Below are 18,198 nucleotides of genomic sequence, written 5' to 3' on the forward strand. Positions count from 1 at the left end.
TGTCTATCCCTTTCTTTGATTGGCTACGCAAACCACAGCAGAGAATGCATGTGTTTTTTTGTTTTTGTTTTTTTGAGACAGAGTTTCGCTGTTGTCTCCCAGGCTGGAATACAATGGCGCAATCTTGGCTGACTGCAACCTCCGTCTCCTGGGTTCAAGTGATTCTCCAGCCTCTGGAGTAGCTGGGGTTTCAGGCGTCCACCACCACACCCAGCTAATTTTTTGTAATTTTAGCAGAGACGGGGTTTCACCATGTTGGCCAGGCTGGTTTCAAACTCCTGACCTTCAGTGATCCACCAGCCTCGGCCTCCCAAAGTGCTGGGATTACAGGCATGAGTCACCACGCCTGGTCGCATGTGTTTACCCCACTTTTTGAACCCCTACAAAGAGGTTTGCATTTGGCAAATAATCCACACCTAGCAGAGGAAAAGCTAGTGCTCACTCTTTTTATAAAAATGTTGATATAGTCTTAAATCTCTAGATGATACCTAAGAACAAGTATAAAATAATAGAATAGAACAAATGGTATATATGTAGCTCTTCATGAAATGGACACATATATGTACATAAGTACACATATATGTACATAAGTACACATATATACATATACACCAATATGTACATATTAATATGTAAGGCATTTTTCTGGGAAGACAAGGATAAAAAAAGATCTCTCATGGAATTTGCATTGTTAAGAGAAAAAGCAAGCCTCAGAAAAGTTATGTATAGCACAATTCTATTTCAGTTTTTAAAAAAGGTGTACGTATGTTTGTGCGTGCATGTGAATGTGTATGTGTGTGTATTTGTCCTCCTTGGCATTCGCTTAGCCTTTGGGTAAAAATACGTGTCTTTGATCTTGTTGTGGAAAATTCTCATACCTTATGTTTTCTTTTTCTAACTTTTCTTTTGAAATAATTGTAGATTCACAGGACATTGCAAAAATAGTACAAAGAGGTCCCCTGTACCCTTCACTCTGTTTTTTGAGACAGGTTCTCTCAGGCTGGTCTCGAATTCCTGGACTAAAGCGATCCTCCCCTCCTCCCGCCTCCGCCTTCCATGTAGCTAGGACTATAGGTGCTCACCACCACCTGGCTCTAATGGTTACTTTTTACATAACTTTAGTGCAGTATCAAAACCAGGAAATTGACATTGGTGCAGTATCAAAACAAGGAAATTGACATTGGCTCTGTGTGTGTGTGTGTGTGTGTGTGTGTGTTTCTTTGCCATTTCACCAGATGCGTAGGTCCCTGTAACTACCATCACAATTGAGATGGAGAATTGTTCCATCGCTACAGAGCTCTCCCTCATGCTACCCCTGTATAGTCACACATACTACCCTCCCATCACTGTCCTTAATCCCTGGCAACTCCTAACCTGTTATAAGACATTTTACAATGTTTGCAAATGTATAATTGAACCCATACAACCTGTGTCCTTTTGAGATTGGCTTTTTTCCCTCAGCATGTTGACCTCGAGGTCCATTCTAGCTGCCGTGTGTATCAATAGTTCCCTCCTTTTTATTGCTGAGTATATTGTATGGCTGGATATATACCACAGTTTGTTTAGCAATTCCCCTACTGGGAGACATTTTGGTTGTTTCCATTTCTTGACTATTGGAAATAATACTACATGGACATTTGTGTACAGGTTTTTGTGTGGATGTAAATGTTAATTTCTGTATCATAAGGCTGAGGAGTGCTGATGTACCATATGGTAAGTGAATGCTTACTTTTTTGAGGAAATGCCAAACTAATTTCTCAAGTGGATATACCATTTTATACCCCCACCAGCAATGTATGAAATATCCAGTTTCTTCACATACTCACCTGCATTTGGTATTGTCAGTATTTTTTATTTTACTTGTTCTAGTAGATGTGTATTGATATTTCATCTTGGTCTTAATTTGCATTTTCCTAATAACTAGTGATATTGAACATCTTTTTATGTACTTACTTGCCATATGTATTTCTTTTTGGTGAAGTACCTGTTTAAATTTTTGCTCATTTTTGAATTGGGTTTTTACGTTCTTATTTCTAAGATTTGAGAGTTCTTTATATATTTTGGATATTGTCTTTGCTCTGTCATCTTTTATTTTTTACTCTATCTTCCATATCTTTTAACCTTTCTTTCAATTTTCCATTTCTTTGTCTCTCTGTGCTACACTTTTTTATTTTTTATTTTTTAATTTTATTTTTGGGAGACAGGGTCTTGCTCTGTTGCCCAGGCTAGAGCACAGTGGTACAATTACTGCAGCCTCCACCTCCCAAGCTCAAGAGATCCTCCCACCACAGCTTCATGAGTAGCTAGGACTACAGGTGCACACCACTACACTCAACTAACTTTTGTACTTTTTATAGAAACAGGGTTTCACCATGTTGCCCAGGCTGGTCTTGAACTCCTGGCCTCAAACAATCCTCTCACCTCTGCCTCCCAAAGTGCTGGGATTATAGGCATGAGCCACCACACCTGGCAAAGTTTTAATTCTGTTACTTTATTTTTCATTTCCAGAAGTACTACTTCATTCTTTTTGAAGTTTGCTTGTTTGTTTTATATAGTTCTTGGTTTCCTGCACATATTTTCAAACTTGCGTATTTCTTTAAACATATTAAACATGACCATCTTATAGTCTGTGTCTGATAATTTAATTACATGATGCCTGAAGTCTTTGTGGGTCTTTCCCGACTACACATAGTTTCTTTTACAATTGTTTGCAGATCAATGATTTTTTTAAAAAAACATTTTATTGGAAATAAAATCTAGAAAAAGAAAAGCTATACACAAAACAAATGTGTAGCTAATGAATTATTATAATGAAAACACTATTTTTATTTACACCTAAGTCTAGAAATTGAATTTCAAGAGCCATTGTATAGGCCCTTCCATGTGCTGCATCTCAGTAACTTTCAAAGGTAGTCATCACATGGTAGATACAGCTATGGACAAATTTGTTTCTTCTATATTGCAAGAGTTTCAAACTCTAATTTGGAGGATCTCAGATGATCACAACACAATGAACTGAGGACTCTGAAACATGTACAAAACCAACTGCAGCAGGGAATTAAATGATTGCTTTATTAGAAAAACAGAATGAGATTGGGTGAAAAGCATGAAAGTGGATATGTAATCTTTTTCCTCCTTTGGCTCTGGTACAATTTCTTCTCTTTAGCTATAGAGAGGGAACAGAAGCTGTGGACCATGCTTCCCATCTGAGCCTGTCCTCACTTTATGAAGCTTAAAGATCTCAACCTGTAACCCCAGAAGCATCAACCAGCACATACATCAGATGGACAGATTACCATCAAGCTCTCTGCAGAACCACAGAATGCATCTCATAAAGCTTCTTAGATAACTATGGCTATCACTAGATATTTCACTATCATAATACAAAATTTTCATGGAATAGTATTGTGTTTCATCATTCTTATTAATATGGTATTAAGTTTACAAAATTACCTAGCCTCCCTCCCCAAAATGTTTTCTTTAATACTGCGTTTTTGATTCCTATATCAGACAGCTGGGATGCCACGTGTTGGGTCCCTGCCGAGTCGGGAAATTATACACTTGAGGATTATGAAATTGGGCTTGATTGATTTAATCACTGTAATCATTGGCATTGTGCAGATATGCAACCAGGAGGTTTTCATTCCAACAATTATGCATGATGAAGTCATGTTATGTGGGAGGCTCATCCTTGTGTTTATTTCTGTCTAAATGGGAAGGACAATGGAGAGTGAGGCATGATCCAAGGTACAGCACTGCCATGTGAACCCACATTAGCAGCCAGGGGGAGAATAAGGACAGGTGATGAGCTTAATGAAGTCTCTGTGCTGTACTTGACCATGCAAAGATTTTGTATCTAATTAAATATATACTTATGCCATTATCCTTCGAAGAGGATTAAAAGGCAGAGTATCTGCTATATGATAAGAACTCCATAGATATTAGTTTCTTTCTTTATGGCAAGTCCTTCAAGGTGGTCTCAGGAGCTGTACAGAGGTGAAGCTACTTCAAATCAACCACTTTCTTTCAATATCCTGGAGGCAGTGCGCACACGGACAGAATGTCTTCCCCCGACTTGGTTCTACAGATTTATTTGAGTTACTGACCAAAGGAGTGTCTCCCCATTGGGAACTGGTACATAATTAGAAGGGCTAGTGAGTCAATCTTTGAAGAAGGCTTTGAAGAAAGCTAACAGAGCCTAAACCATTCTTATCATTATGGAACCTCAGAACTCTGTCTTGGGAAGGAGCATGTCATGGCTTGAGAAATCATGTGAGCTCATTTTCACAGGACTCTGGGCATGTGAATTTGAAGGAGACTATGTGGATGTGTGGAACTGGGGAATAAGAAGAAGCATGTTGGGGGAAGTTTGGTCCAAGATATTGTCCAAGTACGGTATAAAGGATAAAGATGTGTTATCTACTGCCACCATGCACACAATCACAGTATGGTGGAAGGAAGCAGGGCCTTGGTACCATCTGTTCCAATCTCTTCATTTCGCTGATGAGGAAATTGAGAGCTGGCAAGGGTGATCAAGATCACACAGCTGGTGAGAAGCCAAGAGGTCCCTGCAACTCAGGCCTTCTGACATGCCCTGGGTGCATTTCCCATATGACTGTACCTGAGAAATCCAAGGATCTGTTTATAACATATCATTGGTCCCTCTCCCAACCAGCATAAAGCTTCCATTAGGGCAGAAGTTACAGGATGAATTAAAGAATATATTAGTTGTTTTCCTGTGTAATAATACATGATCTAATTTAATCCTCAAAATAGCCTTGAAAGATAGGCATTCTCATTATTTTCCTTTGTGGATGAGGAAACTGAGGTGTAAGAAAAGTTATGTGACTTACAGACTAAGTATCTAGGACTTGAGTTGTGATCAGAGCCCAGGTCTTCAGACCTGAGACCATGGACCACCTGTCTTGGCTGCAAGATCTCAATCTTTTTTTTTTTTTTTTAGATGGAGTCTCGCTCTGTCACCCAGGCTGGAGTGTAGTGGCGCAATCTCAGCTCACTGCAACCTCCGCCTCCCAGGTTTGAATGATTCTTCTGCCTCAGCCTCCCAAGTAGCTGGGATTACAGGCACGTGTCACCACACCTGGCTCTATTTTTAATAGAGATGGGGTGTCCCCATGTTGGCCAGGCTGGTCTCAAACTCCTGACCTCAGATGATCTGCCCGCCTCAGCCTCCGAAAGTGCTGAGATTACAGGCATGAGCCACTGCACCCAGCCAAGACATCAATCTTATATGCAGTTAACTTTTACATGTTGCACTTTGACCTCTCGATACCATCTTTCAAATGAGGGCCTTGACTGCCTTTCCTCTATCTGACAATGATTTGAGATATTGCTGCCACTAAGAGGGCAGAGAGGACCCCTCCACTTCTGGGAGCACCTTTGGGGTATTTTCTACATTCACTCCTGCTGGTGTCACTCCCTGCTGAGTGGACGCACCGTGTATACCCAGTCTCCAGTTGGATGACCTGTGGATTAGAACTTGAGTCTGCAACTAATCCTGTGCTTTCCACTAACCAGCGGTTCTTAGCTGGGACAACTTTGCTCCCCAGGGGACATCTGGCAATGTCTGGAGGCAATTGTCAAAAATTGCAGAGGGGGATGATGAGAGGTTGCCACTGGCATCTAATAGGTAGAGGCCAAGGATGCTGCTAAACAGTATCTGGACTAGGGTGAGGGATTTTAGGAGGGCACATTCAGAATCACGCACATGTCAAGCCTACACTTGCAGGACCCTGAGAGTGAGTCATTCCTTAAATTCTGTGCCCCAGCATCTTCCTGGCCTCACTTCAGTCCCTGGCCTGCTGCTGCTAAATGTCCTACAATGCACAGTACAGTCTTCAGCACCAAAGAATTATGCAGCCCAAACTGTCAATAGAAACCCTGCGTGACATCATGTTGCTGGTTGCCTGACCTATACTGAACTGGCTACACCTTTCAGAGGCAGTGCCTGTGACTCCTGGCTGCCTCTGTAGGTGGCCCGTTTAATCACCTCATTTGCTTTTCCCTTTTTTCATGACTTTCAACCACCTTCCCATCATTAGACAAGCAATATAAAGTGCTTGTGAGAAAGCTCTTAGGTATTCTAGGGCAGTGGTTCTTAAAGTTTAGCTTGCATCAGAATCACCTCGAGGGCTTGTTAAACCACAGATCTTTGCACCCCACCCAGTAGTCCTGGGAGGAGGCCTGGGAATTTGCATTTTGTATGTGCTCTGGGGTGATGCCGTTACTGTTATCCCAGGTGAGAACCACCGATTTGGGCCTCGCTATTCAGAGTGGTCCAAGGACCAGCAATATCTGATCACCTGGTAAACTTAGAAATGCAGACTCTCAGGCCCATTCCTGTTGAGCCACTGTGGGTGAGAATCAGAATTTGCCATTTAACAAGATCCTGGGGTGATTCACGTGCAGGTTAAATTTTAGGGAGCTGGGATCTAAAACAGTAGTTCTCCATTCTGGTTGCATATTCTAGTGAATAACCCAAAGAAGCTCTTTGACATACTGAGTTGAATAACTTTTTACTCACTTATTTTCACAGTATGGGCCACTTGTTGGAGTGGGGTGTGAGACCCCAATGTGCAAACTTGAATTGTTGAGGGGCCCTCTAAGCCACTAGGCTGTCATTTAAGGTCGATGAGCCCTAGTGACCAGTAGCAGAATGGGTTTTGCTGATAAGGCTCTTTTTGATTGGCCCTGCTCCCGCTCCAACTTCACTTCCCTCCACTCTCCCCTTCACTTGTGGGGCCAGCCATACAGCCACTGCCCTGCCCCTTACTGTACCCCCAACTTGCTGAGCTCACAAGCCTCAGGTCCTTTATGCTTCATGCTCACCTTTCCTGATCCTAACCTGGCTGGCACCTTGTTGACATTTCAGTCTCTACCAGATGCCGCCTCCTAAAGAACTTCCCAGAGCCAACAGAGACCTTGTCTGTTCACTGCTGTCTCCCCAGTGCCTAGAACTGTGGTGCACATGGTAGCTGTTCAATAAATATTTGTTGAATAAACAAAATAAATGAGTCTGGGGATAGCTAAGGGGGAGTGGAATTAAAATGTTCTTTATAGAAGAGGCAAGAGGACTCTGAAGTTCCTGGATGGGGAGCCTGGGAAAGGGAAGGAAAGACACCTTCAGGGCTGAGCACCTCATGGAAGTTGGAGGGGGAAAGAAAGGGGACCAAAAAAAAAGGACCAATTGTCAGAGCACGTGAGACCATGACAAACAGAGACATCTGGTTCAGATGTTCACCATGTGAGGTATGTGGTGTTATGAATCCCTTACTCCTTCTCCCCTACAAAGTCTTCAATAAACCTCTATACCACCCAATGATAATTTTTGTGAGGTGAGCAGAGGCAGTAGAGGATTATTTAGGGAAACTCAAAGAGGTCTTGAATTCTGCATACAGGTTGACACAGGGCTGAAAATAGAAGAGACAGGTTTTACAAAGCAAGAGCAAGAACAGGGGAGGGTGGATAGCTAAGGGACTTTTCAAATTCAAATTCCTGCACCTTCTCTGACTCCAGGCCTACTGAGCTGGACCCTCCTCAGGAGGAACCCGAGAATACGGTGAACTAAAAGCTGTCTTGGTAATCTGTGGGGAACCCTGGGTCAATCAGTTTATAGCCTCTGGGTTCACATGAATGACAACCTAATGTATTAAGAGTAGGGAGAAGAGAGACTGTTGAGCCCTTGTGGGTGTGTATTTAAAGAACTGTGGGGTGGGGAAAGGGGCAGAGATTCTGAAACCAGGGAAATATCATGCTGATTTTCAATAAAAGGCAAAAAAAAAAGTGAGATTTCCATGGAGTTTATGTTGCCACTGTGTAGTGCTAGGAGTCTGCTCTCTGTAGTCAGATGGCCTAGCTTTGAATTCTGGAGTCACTAGCAAGCGGCTATGAGATATTGCACAAATTTTTTAACATCTCTAAGCTCCAGTTTCCCCATCTGAAAGTGGGGATGACAACAGTACTCACCTCTTTGTGCTAGTGACAGAAATAAATGAGATAATCATCATGTAAAGCACTGAAATCGTGCCTGGAACATGGTCAAGCCTAGTTATGACAGTATTTTTATTATTGTGGCAGTTGAACAAGATATTAAAAGTGGACTACTAAAGGGATGCTTCATAGGGACTTAGAAGAGGAAGCAAAAAACTACCAGCGAGAGTGGCAGTCACCATAATTAATAGCAGTTGTGGCTGACTCCTTCCATTCAGAATGGACACTGGCCATAGCACAGCATGGGTTTATGGGCAAGAAGGCAGCCTGCCATCATTGCCTTACTGCCAAGAAGACTTCGATCAGGGAGATCAGGGTGACATGTTGTCTCTCTATTTAGCAAGTCATTGACAAGCACTTCTAGGATATCCCATAGACATGGAGACACATGTGCTGGATATAGGGATACAGGAATGATTTGAGCAGGTTATGATTAACTAGCTGAATGCCAACCTGGCAGGAGCGCCCTCGCAGCCTGTTATGGCTCTTTTCTATCACTGGTCCTTTCAAAATGTTGACTGATAGTTCAGGATGGGTGCTTTGCAAATTTATTTTTGGCACCAATATTTTTCTTTCTTCCTATGTGTGGTTAATAGAAAGCCCAGGATACAAAACAGATGAAAGATCTGTTCTGACTAAATGATTTGATGACATTGAGGAGGGTTCCCCTCATTTCCTGAAGCAGCTGTGAACATTTAGGGCTCTGTGTCTTGAAAACTTTGGAGCTAGATGGAACCATGAAGGCAGATCCCAACGCCGGCAGGCAGTGACTCGTTGAGCCTTGAGCACTGAACTCCAAAGCCCAGGAGGAAATGAGGTCAATTACTTGAGAACTTGGCTTTGAAAATCAGCAAATATAGTTATGACTTTGAGCAAGTTTAATGAGTCTTGCCGAGTGTCAAATTCTTCAACTATAAAATGAGGAGAGTAATTGTACCTACTTCACAGAGTATTTGTGCAAATCAAAATGGAATAATGAATACAGAGCTTTCGACATATTATTATTATTATCATCAATAAGGCGCCAAAAAGTGAGATTTCCATGGAGTTTATGTTGCCACTGTGTAGTGGTAGGACAACTACACAATTATCTTTACTTGATAGAACCAAAAAGTTTCTATCCTTTAATTGCCTTTACTTGATCGAACCAAATTCAGCAAGATGGCATGTAACAGGGTAAAGAAAAAAATTTATATTTGACTCTTACAAAGATATGCATAAATATAGACATGGAATTTTTTAGCAGTCTATGGAGAAAAAAATGTAGGCAGTTTAGGTAACAGTGAAACTCAATGTAAAAGTCAACCATATGTAGTCAGCAACAACAACAAAACAGGGCTAAATGCAATCTTAACCTGCATAACTTAGAACATTTCCATCTTTCCTGCTCCTGGTCAGTTCACATCCCTCATCTCAGGAGTCACACTCACAGGGAACTGAGAGATTGGACCATTCAGAGGAGGCTGGTGAAGGCCCGGACAGAAACCATTACGTTAGAAGAACAGTTGCAGGCATTATGACATTTACCCTGAAGAAGAGAGGTCTCAGAGGAGGGTAATACAACAGAGGTTTTCAGATATGTGGGTAGGCTTCAGGGGTTTTATGATGTCTCAAAGGGATATTATAATGCCTCATGGAGTGAAACTAGGAGGTGGAAGCTTCAGAGAGGTAGATTTAAGCTCTATATAACAAAGAACTCTCCAGGAATAAAGTTATTTGTCCAGCATTACAATGACTGCCTTGGGAGGTAATAAATTCCCTGTCACTGGATGTGTGTATAATTTGGCAGCATATGTTATGGAAGGAACTCACAGGTGGTTAAGTCTGGACAAATTTTAAAAGCTCTTTCACCCTTGAAAAATCTGTTTTACTAATAAATTATGAAATGCTGAGTAATGACTTTATTTTATGGGTGGAGACAGGGATAGAATTTCTTTATAGAAAACGTCTGTTAACGTGAATCTTGGATCTGTAGCCATGCTGGAGATGGGCTTGCTCCACTGCTGAGGGACATACGTGCATCCCAGCTCTTTTAATTATCTATGGCACAAATTTGAAAATAAAGTAATGAAAGGAGAGGAAGGAAGGAAAGAAGAGAGGGAAAAAGAAAGCATCTATTAACATATATTCATTTGATCTGAATAAACATTTCTCCAAAAAACATATTTAAATAGCCAATTAGCTGCAGAGAATAGGGAATGCTTATACACTGTTGGTGGGAATGTAAATTAGTTTTGCCACTATAGAAAGCAGTCTGAAGATTCTCAAAGAACGTAGAACAACATTCAACCCAGCAATCTCATTACTGGGTATATATCCAAAAGAACATCATCCTTCTAGGCTGGGCATGGTGGCTTGTGCCTGTAATCCCAGCACTTTGGGAGGCCGAGGCGGATGGATCACAAGGTCAGGAGATTGAGACCATCCTGGCCAACATGGTGAAACCCCCGTTTCTACTAAAAATACAAAAAAAATTAGATGGGTGTGGTGGCGTGCGTCTGCTACTTGGGAGGCTGAGGCAGGAGAATGGCTTGAACCTGGAAGGCAGAGATTGCAGTGAGCTGAGATCACACCACTGCACTCTAGCCTAGTGACAGAGCGAGACTGCATCTCAAAAAAAAAAAAGTCATCCTTCTACCAAAAAGACATATGCACTCACATGTTCATCACAGCACCATTCACAATAGCAAAGACATGGAATCAATCTAGGTGCCCGTCAATGGTGGACTGAATAAAGAAAATATGGTATATATACACCATGGAATACAATGCAGCCACAAAAAAAGAATTAAATCATGTCCTTAGCAGCAACATGGATGCAGCTGGAGGTCATTATCCTAAGTGAATTAATGTAGGAACAGAAAACCAAATACCACATATTCTTACTTATAAGTGGAAGCTAAATCTTGGGGACACATGGACATAAAGATGGGAATGATAGACACTTGGGATGACTAGAGGAGGGAGAGAAGGAGAGGGATAAGGGTTGAAAAATTAACTACTGGGTACTATGTTCACTACCTGGGTGACCTGGGTCAACTGTACCCCAAAACTCAGCATTACACAATATACTCATGTAACAATCCTGCACATGTGCTCGTTGAGTCTAATAAGTTGTGTTGGGTGGTGGCTCATGCCTGTAATCCCAGCACTTTGGGAGGCAGAGGTGGGAGGACTGTTTGAGCCCAGGAGTTAGAGACCAGCCTGGGTAACATAGTGAGACCTCCTCTCTGCAAGGAAAAAAATAAGATTAGCTGGATGTGGTGGTGAGCACCTGTGGTCCTAGTTACTGAGGATCACTTGAGCCCAGGAGTTCCAGGCTGCAGTGAGCCGTGATCGTGCCTCTGCACTCCAGCCCTGGGTGACAGAGCAGCATCCTGTCTCAAAAACAAAAAACAAACAAACAAACAAAAAACAAAAAAACCCAATTGAAATTATAAAATATGTTCAACATCATTAGTCATCAGGGAAAATGGAAATCAAGACCACAAGAGAGTATTTCACACCCAGCAGGATGGCTACAACACACTGATAATCACAAGCGTTGAGGAAGATGTGGAGAAACTGGAGCCCCTACACATTGCTGGTGGGAATGTAAAATGGTGCAGTAGCTTTGGAAAGGAGCTTCGCAGTTCCTCAAAAGGTACCATAGCACTCAGCAATTCCATTCCCAGTTATATACCCAAGAGAAATGAAGATATTTGTCCACACAAAAACATGTATGCAAATGTTTGTGGCAGCATTATTCATCATAGCCAAAAATGGAAACAACTGTTCATCAACTGTTGAATAGATAAAGTGTGGTATAGTCATACAGTGCAAGATTACTTGGCAACAAAAAGTAAGAGGTATTGATACACGCTACAGCATAGATGAACCATTAAAATATTATGCTAAGTGAAAGAAGCCAGTCACAAAAAACTACATATTGTATGAGTTTATTGAAATAAAATGTAAAGAATAAGCTAATCTTCAGAGACAGAAAGTAGACTGGTGGTTGCCAGGAGCTGGGGTGAAAGGAGAAGTGGGAAGTGACTGCTAATGGGTATGGGGTTTCTTTTCTGGGTAATAAAAATATTCTAAAATTGATCTTGGTGATAGTAGTACAACTCTGTGACTATACTAAAAACCATTGAATTATACACTTTAAATTGGTGAACTGTACGGTATGTGAATTCAATCTCAATACAGCTAAAATAAATAATGAATCTCTACTTATCTTCATTTGTAAATTTCACCAAACTACTAACTTTTAATTGTAGAAGTTTAAACACAAAGAATTTAGAGATATTTACAGCATGTATAACAGAGAATGGGAAATATACTTTAATAAGGAACTCTTCCAAATCAAATAAACAAATATAAAGAAATAAGAAAAAGATGTACAGCACAGTAAAAAACTAGGCAAAGGACACAATATGCAAGAGAAGTACAGATGAACAGAAAATTCAGAAAAGCATGGGATGGTGAAAAGGGGAGATATTGATTAAAGGGTACAAATATTCAGTTATCAGACTTAATGTTCAGCATTGTGACTACAGTTAATAATAATGTATTGTTAGCCAGGCCCAGTGGTGCACACCTGTAGTCCCAGCTACTCGGGAGTCTGAGGCAGGAGGATTGCTTCAACCCAGGAGTTTAAGCCCAGCCTGGGCAATATAGTGAGACTCCATCTATAAAATAATGGTAATAATAATGCATAGTATACTTGAAATTTGATAAGAGTAAATCTCAATTGTTCTCAGCATACAAAAAAAAGTAACTATGTGACGTGATAGATATGTAAATTAACTTGATTGTACTAATCATTTCACAATGTGTCCGTATATTGAAACATCACTTTGTACACCCTAAATATATAAATATATATAATTTTTATTTATCAATCATACCTCAGTAAAGCTGGGAAAAAACAAACTTCTAGAGATTGGTTGGTTGTATAACAACGTGAATATACTTTAGCACTATTGAACTATATACACTTAACGATGATCAACATGCTAAATTTTATGTGTATTTTGCCAGAGTTAAAAATTTTTGAAAAGAGAAAAGTGTCAAATTTATTAACAGCTAACGAAATGCTAGCGGAAAGGTTAACTGGTTCAGCCTTTTTGGATGTCATATTAGTAACATGTTAAGATAATTTTTAAAATTCATCCTTTTGGTGGAATAATTTTTTTTTTTTTTTTTTTTTTTTGAGACGGAGTCTCGCTCTGTCGCCCAGGCTGGAGTGCAGTGGCGCGATCTCGGCTCACTGCAAGCTCCGCCTCCCGGGTTCACGCCATTCTCCTGCCTCAGCCTCCCGAGTAGCTGGGACTACAGGCGCCCGCTACCACGCCCGGCTAATTTTTTGTATTTTTAGTAGAGACGGGGTTTCACCGTGTTAGCCAGGATGGTCTCGATCTCCTGACCTCGTGATCCGCCCGCCTCGGCCTCCCAAAGTGCTGGGATTACAGGCGTGAGCCACCGCGCCCGGCCTGGTGGAATAATTTTATATCTAGAAAATAACAAGGAAAAAGAATATGTGCAAACATACTCACTATGGCATTATTTATAATGACAAAAAATTGCCGACAGCCAAATGTATGACAATAAGGAAATAGTTACATATATTAGAACGTATATATGCCTTGAAATATTGTGCAACCACTTAAATTGTGTTTTTAAAAATGACTAAATTATTCTAGAAAATATGATATTAAGAAATGAGAAAAGGCTTTGCAGACGCCGCCGCCGAGGAAAACCGTGTACTATTAGCCATGGTCAACCCCACCACGTTCTTCGACATTGCCGTCGACGGTGAGCCCTTGGGCCGCGTCTCCTTTGAGGTAAGGGGCCTGGAAACCAAGAAGTGACTGCTCATCTAATCCATAAAGCTATGTTAACAGATTGGAGCTGTTTGCAGACAAGGTCCCAAAGACAGCAGAAAATTTTCGTGCTCTGAGCACTGGAGAGAAAGGATTTGGTTATAAGGGTTCCTGCTTTCACAGAATTATTCCAGGGTTTATGTGTCAGGGTGGTGACTTCACACGCCATAATGGCACTGGTGGCAAGTCACCACTGGGAGAAATTTGAAGATGAGAACTTCATCCTAAAGCATACAGGTCCTGGCATCTTGTCCATGGCAAATGCGCGACCCAACACAAATGGTTCCCAGTTTTTCATCTGCACAGCCAAGACTGAGTGGTTGGATGGCAAGCATGTGGTCTTTGGCAAAGTGAAAGAAGGCATGAATATTGTGGAGGCCATGGAGCGCTTTGGGTCCAGGAATGGCAAGACCAGCAAGAAGATCACCATTGCTGACTGTGGACAACTCGAATAAGTTTGACTTGTGTTTTATCTTAACCACCAGATCATTCCTTCTGTAGCTCAGGAGAGCACTCCTCCACCCCATTTGCTCGCAGCATCCCAGTATCTTTGTGCTCTCGCTGCAGTTCCCTTTGGGTTCCATGTTTTCCTTGTTCCCTCCCATGCTTAGCTGGATTGCAGAGTTAAGTTTATGATTATGAAATAAAAACTAAATAACAACAACAACAAAAAGAAACGAGAAAAAACTCACTGCATATATATAGAATGACACCAATTTTGTGGCAAATAAGCCATACATATAGAAAAAAATACCAAAAATCGTGGTAGGATTACCAATGTTTTCAATTTTTTTTTTTTTTTGCTTGAAACTTCTCTGAATGTCCTAAAAGGTCGACAGGACTATGTGTCCCCCCTCCCCTTTTTTTGGTATGCCTTTTAAATCATAATAAAGGTACATGTTTAATTTAAAACAGAGAAATTTAGAACACAAGCCACTTTCAACTTCATCTAAGAGCCTATTCTATCAGATACATAACAGGAAACGGAGACCAAATATTTATCTCCAATATTGAAATAAAGCATAGTAGTTCCATATTTTATTGTTCAAATATAAGAAAACTCAGGAGAATCATGTAATAAACATTTTCTAGTTTTGCTAATAATCTCGATGGAAGGAAAAGAGCCAGGTCCCGTCACTGGCGCATCAGTGATGGGAGGGTAGCTATGGTCCTTTTGAAAGGCTGCCCTGATGTTTTGTTGGTTTCTGTAAACATCTGGCTCTTGAAATCCTAATTATTCAGGATGTAAAAGTTTTGAGAATTATAGTCATCAGAATTTCCAAAAAAGTTGTAATGTTTATTGAAGGGCAGAGGAAGCTTCCCTCCCTACCACCGTGTATTCATCTAAAGCTGTGATATCAGCAAAGGATTTTGGGTGGCCAGCCTGAATGTCAGTCAAAACTCCATGGATATAGGGATAACACAAGGGCAGTCAGGGCCAGGTGTTTATATTGAAATGAGCCCAGGAAGGAAAAGCAGCATTCAGTCTGTTAAGCTGTGTGAATTGAAGCTTTCCTGCAACTGCCAGAGTGGGATTTCGATCTCTTATTAGAATAAGTAAGAATAAGTAAGAAAACCTTTTAAAGTGAGAACTGCTTTAAAAACTACTGTATTGCTCAAATATGAATCTAGTGTGAGTGAGTCTTTTTCATTCTACGGGCTTTGTTTTTCAGGCCAGCTTATTGGAGTTGCAGAAATATTTTTGTTAAGCTGAAGGTCGCCAGTGGCACGGTTTTAGGCATATCCCTTCACTTCACTGAGCCTGAATGTCCCCGTTTCCAATGTGAGAGTGCTTTCAAGTTTTAAAATTATAGAATTCACTGAAACAAGCATGTTTATTCACTCCTCTCTGTGCCGCCATACTCCTCACATGAGTATATAAATATATATCACTTTAAGTAACCACTTTAGGATCAGGGTCTTATTTATACCAAAGGTCTTTGCATGTAAAAGCCAGTTGGCTCAACCAAATGGCCAAGAAAAGATGTCCCCTTCTCTCCCTAACCTCCATGTATCTTCTCATACCAGATGGTACAATCTCTGAAATTCCATCTTCAGAGGGTTATTATTTAGGGTTAAGTTTGATCCTTTTTTTGGTCACTAATGCTTCATGGTGAATGGAGGTTGGGAATATTGCTCTGCGATAAGACTGCCTAGGTTTGAATCCTAAATTCTACTTAGTTGTGAGGCCTTCGGCAGGATATTTAATCAATCTATCCTTTAGTGTCCTCATTCATAAAATGGGAATAATTTTTGTTCCACTGTCATAGGGCTGTTATAAGATTTAAATAGATGAAACATGTAAATTCTCAGTAAACATTCATTCCTACTTCATCTGGTGGGAGAACTTCAAAGCCAAGTGAACACCTCAGGCCAAGATGTGAAAAGGTCCCAGAATGGAAATCGTGACAGAATGCTAGTGATATAAACCTCACCTACTGCATATATTAGCTTAGGCCTGGGGTGCACACTACTGAGACTCACATATTTTTGGAGAAAGGTTTAACATTATTTTCTCTATTTCATGAACTACTTCCTTCTCATCCCCAACTTCCTTTTATAATTGGCCTCTCAACATTTTCTATCAGTCCTTATGAGATAATGAGAAACAATGGGCTTAACTTCCTCTCTCGGCTGTCGTGCATCCTATCTATAGGTTGCAAAGATCCCCTCTCTGCTCCACTCCCACTTTGCAAAGATCCCCTCTCTGCTCCACTCCCACTGGTCTATTCCTGGGAAAACCGGAAACCAAAGAAGGAACATGCAATAGTTGCTTGAAATGATAGGGAAATTCTTTTTTTTTTTTTTTTTTTTTTTGCTGTTTTCTTAGCCCTGACATGACATTCCTTTTCTGTTTTTAAAAGACACAACACTGCACATTAACTGTCCTGTGGGAGAGACCACACCCTCTTCCAAGTCATCCCAGTCCACATCAGAAATGTGTCTTCTGCAAACCTGACACAAAGAGCTTCCCATTTTGAAAAGGTCCTGATAGAATTAATATGAATTGAATCTCATTCTTTTTACTGTAACCAACTATCTGGTGTTAAAAAAGACTTTTGCAGAATTCTGGGCAAGAATTATTAATGCATGTTAATGGGAAGCCTCCAGTTCTGCTTTGCTGGGGAAGGAAAGGCCAGCTCTCACAACTTCCTCCACACCATGTTGGGACCCAGAGCCAAATAAATGGTCCATCTGTCTTCCATATGATGAGTTTCAATTTGGAAAATTCAAGGCTAGTTTGAGTTATTGGAAGCAAGTTGGTGGTATAGCATGACAATTAAAAGCACAAGTTTTAAAACTGACAAATCCGGGTTCAAATCTCCATTTAACTACTTACTGCCTTTGTAAGTAACCAGTCTCTTAGCTCTGCAAGATACAAATAGAGATACATCCTTTATATACATTAAATGAAGTTATGTAAGTAAAGCATCAAGCATATAGTAGGAACTTAATAAATTATACTGCTGTAGGTTGGCTAGTGACCATGTTTTTGACCACTAAATATAACACCGTAGGAAAGGAAGCAAGTGGAAAAGGGACAGCCCATACTTACAGAAGCCCAGGTTAAAGCCCTCTGCTAGGATGCATTAAAGAATCTCATCTCAGATAGGCTCCTCAGCCTTGAATATTTAATGCAATCCAAGTTTTCTCTGCCATTCCATAAACTCAGCACTGTTGTTCTAGAGCCATTGAGAAGCTGCTAAGAATCTCAATAAACACCATGAATGACTTTAAATTACTCTCCTTTCAGCTTTGTCCAGATTCAGAAATTACAAAGCAATAATGTGCTTCCCGATTTATCTACTGAAGTGATATGAGTTGCGCCTGTTATAGTGGGAAAGCTTCCTTGGACATCTATATTTTCCCATATCACCAAGAGGGAGTGAAATCAAGACACCTGGTCATCTAAAATGTGATCTAACATACTCTTTTACAGATACATGCATTTTTATATAAATGGATTTTTAGAATAGTACTGTGTATTCCCTGATGTGAAGATAAGTTCATGAGTAAGCCTGTGGTTTCCCTCTCTCTCCTTGCTCTTGTCAGAGCCGTAGGTGCAACTATGGTTTGTGAATTAGGAAGGCAGTTGGCCCCTCACACCTATATGGTAAAGTGTGAATGAGGAGTCATGTGTACACAGAGCTCTGTAACTCTCCAGGTGCACAGAAGCACCTGCCACATCCCCAGGTGCAAGTGGGTATAAAGGCAAGTGTGTTGTGGAGTCACAGGGGGCTTTTGGGCATTGGTGCTTTGATCCACTCCCATCTCCCTGCCGCCAAATCATCAGAGGCTTCCTCTGGCCTGATACAGCTGG

At 40.9% G+C, this 18,198-nt stretch overlaps 1 protein-coding gene and 1 pseudogene across 15 annotated transcripts in view; one reads left to right on the forward strand and one right to left on the reverse strand.

Moving 5' to 3' along the window:
• RIPOR2 (RHO family interacting cell polarization regulator 2) overlaps positions 1–18,198 on the reverse strand; it is a 234,577-nt gene that overhangs the window by 154,914 nt on the left and 61,465 nt on the right. The window lies entirely within an intron of this gene.
• On the forward strand, positions 13,703–14,416 carry LOC748123 (peptidyl-prolyl cis-trans isomerase A-like; annotated as a pseudogene).

The sequence above is a fragment of the Pan troglodytes genome, chromosome 5 (genome assembly GCF_028858775.2).
Source record: "Pan troglodytes isolate AG18354 chromosome 5, NHGRI_mPanTro3-v2.0_pri, whole genome shotgun sequence".
Classification (NCBI taxonomy): Eukaryota; Metazoa; Chordata; class Mammalia; order Primates; family Hominidae; genus Pan; species Pan troglodytes.